This window comes from Chionomys nivalis, chromosome 22 (genome assembly GCF_950005125.1).
Source record: "Chionomys nivalis chromosome 22, mChiNiv1.1, whole genome shotgun sequence".
NCBI lineage: Eukaryota > Metazoa > Chordata > Mammalia > Rodentia > Cricetidae > Chionomys > Chionomys nivalis.
The window spans coordinates 689,033-694,689 of NC_080107.1; the positions used below are offsets into that span (position 1 = coordinate 689,033).

The 5,657-nt window shown below is 42.5% G+C and overlaps 1 pseudogene; it reads left to right on the forward strand.

The window, feature by feature from the left end:
• The first annotated feature begins 400 nt into the window (after window positions 1–400).
• Window positions 401–640, forward strand: LOC130864662 (TSC22 domain family protein 1-like; annotated as a pseudogene).
• The last annotated feature ends 5,017 nt before the right edge of the window (window positions 641–5,657 follow it).

Genomic DNA, 5,657 nt, shown 5'->3' on the forward strand with positions numbered 1-5,657 from the left:
AGAGCACTACCCAACCATAACTTTGACGAACTGAGAAGAGGAAAGTCATCCTTAGAATAAAGGGAATGGCTAAAGTTTCCTTTAAATTGATGCTAAATGGGCAATAAAGACGTTCAAGGAAGAAAAAGACACGGACAAAATCAGATCTCAGAACGTAAGAGCAACATGAAACCCATCTGGGCAGAATGGAATCACTAGCCACCGCCATGAAAATTCTCGCTAGATTTTTGGTGGGAGAGAAGTGGGGACTGGTTTTTTTGGACCTGTTGTATACCCTGTTCTGTTACATCCAACACGTGCAGTCCATCAAGGGCTGGAGGTACAACTCAGCTGGCACATGCTGAAGCCTTGGGTTCAGTCCCCAGGACTGTGTAAGACTAGGCCTGACATAGAGCAAGCTATGGATCTGGTAAAAAGACATTTGATGTATGCAGTTAGAGAGGAAGTGGGGGTTCTGAAGGGGAGAATCAAAGAACTAATAGAGAAAAGCTCCCAGCTGGAGCAGGGGAACAATCTGCTGGAGAAACTGGCCAATCCAGAGCAGCTCACCCACACTTAAGCCCAGCAGCAGACTGGCTTCCCTCCAGCCACAGTGACCACACAGCCCCCTTCACAGCCAGCACCCCAGGGCTCAGGATGAACCCCACAGCCTGCTATGACCCCACAGAACTGGCTGCTGCTGTCTGAACTGAACAGACTGAAGAGATGTGCTAGCAAGAAGCCACCTCCTCTCTCACCCGTTTCATTGCTGTCTACGAAAGAGATGTGAAACGCGCGAGCTGTTTGTGCCTTTTCCCCAGTATTAAGCACTCATATGCTTTTTGGCTTAAAGAAATGTACCAGTTCAGTGAATTAAAGGTTTATCAGAGAAAGAGCATGGGTGTGTCGTGTGCAACTTGGCAGATGTCTGAGGAATGGTTTAATTGGTGCCGAGGAGCTGTGTTCCTTTTCAGCCCTGCCCAATCATCCACCCTGCTTCCAAGAGCTCTGGGGTTTGCTAGTATGGGACTCAGAGGTGGGCTGCTCCTGGATTTTGTATTCTCCTCTCTTTCCCTTCAAGGAACTTGACAGGCCATAAACAAGACTGCCATGAGGGAAGAGGCAGACAATCCACAAACTCAAAACTGTCACCAGAGTTCATAAAATGCAATAGTACTGTCCCTCTTTCCTGAAACATCAGAAGACACGAATTATTAGCAACAAAATGGTAGCAGGTATCTGGTAGCTGGGACCTAGGCTTTGTCATTATGAAGGTTGTTTTGCTTATTGTATGTTTGTAAATGTGGTGTAATGAAATTGTACCATAAAGGACCGTAACTACTGTTTAGGTTGTACAGATTAAAATTTATATGTTACATCGGTTGTCTTAAAAGGAATGGATTGTCCTTTCTAGAGAGAGCCACACAAAAACTGTTTCATGACAAAAACAGTACCTTAAGAAATATTGAGAATTTGGCACCATTAGTCACTTTGTCTGATCTGAAATCTGGCTGCTGAATCTTGGTGAAGTAAATCTCTGTTCGCTGATGTCTTTTCAGCTGAGCTGGTTAAATGCTTGGAGAAATGGCTAGTTACTAGGGAGATGGACTTCCCGGTAGGGTTTCTGCATATCAGGTACAGTAATTCCATGCATGAATTTCTATGCATATTATTTACACAGTTACTACTATATTTAACTGTTGTAACTGTCAGCTTTCAAAAGCATATAAAATTGGGGGTTGGTGAATAAAAACACTAGGCATAGCAGCACATGGTTATAATCCCAGCACTCAGGGGTAGACAGGAGGCCAGAAGTTCAAACTCATCCTTAGCTACATGGAGAATTTGAAGCCGGAAAAGTTCCTCTTACACCATGTATGACACACAAATCACAATTTATGAGCCTTACTTCATTGAGTCTTGGGGTTCTGCTGCCAAGGATAAGCACAAAATGGGGATGCAGCCCACTCTCTCTCAAAGTATTTTCTGTTAGCCGAAGATGCTGGGAGTTACAGGAGCCAGCAAGAATGGTGTAGAAGAAGCCCTAGGTTGGAACTCAAAAGGTTTATCCATTCAACAAATTGTTGCTGAGACACTGGTGTGAAGCAGCCCCATATTTAGTCACATGAATGACTGACAACCAAAGAAACCAGAAATGCCTGCTCTGAATTGCATCCACAGCGCCACATATCATAGACTAATATGTGGCTTTCTACGACTGTCTAGCAAACAGCATGTATCTTGTGACTAGTTCTCTGGCGTTTTTGTATATACCCTCTCATATTGTGTGTTCAGTCATTCCTTGAGGATCTTGTTACAGTGTGTGTTCTGAGGCAGTAGCCAGGAAACACCTGGAAGTTGCACTCTTGACAAACCTCCAGTATCAGGGGTGCATGGAGCACGCTCTGAGGAGAAATTAGATATCTCTCAAGAAAAAAAGTTTGGACACAACTAATGGATCCTCTGATTCTTAAATCTTACAATATAGATGATGGTAGAGACTCTGAAAAAAGAAGAAAATCTGAGATTGGGGTTGATGTGGTACCCGGTGTGAATCCAGGAGGTCAATAGAGGCTTCTCCCTGTGGCCAGCAGGAAGAGCCGACTTCTTTGTCACAATGTGTAAACAAAGCTTTTGGTGTCTGTAAAAGGAATCAGTAATAATTCCTGCTGGCTCTGAAGATTCTGTCTCTTAATGATTCTTCCTGTTTTTCTCAGCCTAATCCAAGAGAATGGGAAAACAGACCTCATGAGGGTCAGCTGAGGTCATAACATATCCCTGGAGAAGGATGCTGTCAGCCCACAGTGAAATAAGAAGGGCAGATGAAGATCCAGGCTCCCACCCCTGCTTCTTCTAGACAAACTTCTAAAAGAAATCAGCTCAGTACCAGCATTTTATTTCCCACACCAAGTTCACAGCATCCAGTTCCAATAATGTGCCTCAGAATTGCAGGTGCTGATCTGCCAGGTGCCCCTGATGATGAAAGGGTGAAATAAAGTCAGGATCGTCTAATTGCTCGTGATCTACTCTCAAAGGAAACCTGGTCACAGAAGGTCATAATAAAGAAGCAATACGGAGCATAAGAAAGACATTAGGGTGTCTTTAAAAGCTTACAAAATTATGGCATTTAATTTCTTAAAGGTATCAAGGAAAACTTCATGGAGATGGAAATAGCTGAAGACAGGTGTAGGCTTCTTAAGGAGAATGGAAATGGAGCCATTCCAAGTAGGGGAAAAGTCAAAGAGAAGGCTTACACGGGGAGGAATAGTGACTGTTCAGAGTGGAGTCCAGGTAACTAGAGCAAAGATATTTGAAGAGAATAGCCTGATGTGGAGGGTCTAAGATAGGAGAGGGCTGTACCTATACAGGCTTAGTCCTTCCTCTCCCGTTTTTAGTATCGGATAGAAACTCTCCAACACACACGTACACATGCACACATGCATGCACTTCTCAGGCCCTTCTTTAAATCATACCTTCAAAATGGTACCATGATTGATCCACAGCAATTTGTCTGTTTAACATGTTTATACGGGGGCGCTGCTACACCAGGCATTAGAAAGAGAGCAGGGGGGTAACACTGAAAAGCTCCAGAGAGACAATGTATCGGTCCATTTTGTGCTGTTGATAAAGAAGACCTAAGACTGGGTTTTTTTTTAATTGTTTTTATTGAAGTATATATTTTTCTCCACTCACCTCCCTCCCCCCTTCCCATGCTCCAATTTACTCAGGAGATTTTGTCTTTTTCTACTTTCCATGTAGATTAGATCCAATAATGTCTCTCTTATGGTCCTCTTTGTTGTCTAGGTTCTCTGAGATTGTGAATTGTAGACTCGTTTTCCTTGGCTTTACGTCTAAAAGCCACTTATGAGTGAGTACATGTGATAATCGTTTTTCTGTGTTTGGGTTACCTCACTCAATAGGATGTTTTCTAGATCCACCCATTTGCCCCAAAATTTCAAGAGGTCATTTTTTTTTACTGTGTTGTACTCCATTGTGTAAATGTACCACATTTTCCTTATCCACTCTTCGGTGGAGGGACATTTAAGTTGTTTCCAGGTTCTGGCTATAATAAACAATGCTGCTATGAACATAGTTGAGCACACGTCCTTGTGATATGATTGAGCATCCTTTGGGTGCATACCCAAAGTGGTATTGCTGGGTCTTGAGGAAGGTTGTTTTCTAATTTTCTGAGAGATCACCTTACTGATTTCCAAAGTGGTTGTACCAGTTTGCACTCCCACCAGGCAGTGGAGAAGCATTCCCTTTACCCCACATCCTATCCAGCATAAGTTGTCATCAGTGTTTTTGATCTTGGCCATTCTTACAGGTATAAGATGGAATCTCAGAGTTGTTTTGATTTGCATTTCTCCAATGGGTAAGGATGTTGAGCATTTCTTTAAGTGTCTTTCAGCCATTTCAGATTCCTCTGTTGAGAGCTCTCTGTTTAGGTCTGTACTCCATTTTTTATTGGATTATTTGTTCTTTTGTTGACCAATTTCTTGAGTTATTTGTATATTTTGGAGATCAGCCCTCTGTCTGATGTGGGTTTGGTGAAGATCTTTTCCCATTCTGTTGTTTTGTCTTGTTGACCGTGTCATTTGCTTTACAGAAGCTTCTCAGTTTCAGGAGGTTCCATTTAATAATTATTTTTCTCAGGGTCTGTGCTACTAGGGTTATATTTAGGAAGTGGTCTCCTGTACCAATGCATTCAAGTGTACTTCCCACTTTCTCTTCTATGAGGTTCAGTGTGGCTGGCTTTACGTTGAGATCTTTGATCTATTTGGATTTGAGTTTTGTGCATGGTGATAGATAGATATGGATCTATTTTCATTCTTCTACATGTTTATATAGACTGGGTGTTTCATAATAAACAGAAAATATTTTATACATTTAAAAGCAAGGAAGTCCAAGAGCCAGAGCCTAACTTCTGGTAAGGGATTTCTCACTGAGCCGTCCTGTGCAGAGATGCCGAGGTGAGGGCAAAGAGAAGCATGTGAAAAAGAGAACAAGGAGAGAAACTTATCGTTTTTATTCATTTGTTCCTTGACAATTTTGTCATATATAGTGCATTCTGCATACTCTCACCCCCTATTACCACCTTTCTAGACATTTTATCCATCCCTCCTTCCTACATGCATGCTTTTTTTTTAAGAATTTCCTTCATAATTGCAAGGCATATTGATCGTATCCATCAGTCTTCTCCTTCATGTCCTTCCTTGTTCCCCACACATCTTGCTCTCAGAGTCACATGATCGTCTTTTTCTCATAAGAGAGATGGAGTAAAACCTGTAACTCCTGAACTAGACATGAAGCCTTGAGAGCTTTTACCCCATCTATGCCTAAATGTTGTCTGGTGTGGTTTTATACAGGTCCTACACAGGCAGCCATAGCTGCTGAGAGTGGTAGGTATAACATCCTCATTATGTGCAGAAGACATGACTTCACTGCAGTTCCCTGGTCCTCTGGCTCTTACGATCTTTCTGCTCCTCTTCAATGGTGTTCCCTGAGTCTTGGGTCAAGGGGAGTGCGTTATAAATGTCCCATATGAGGAGGAGTCCTCTACTGTAACGTATTCCCTACACTTGAACCTGTAGTGGCTCTCTGGAACAAAAGTCCCTCCCTCGCATGAAGTTTCTTTAGTGAGGGGTGAGAGCAGCACTAATCTATTGTGTAAGGAT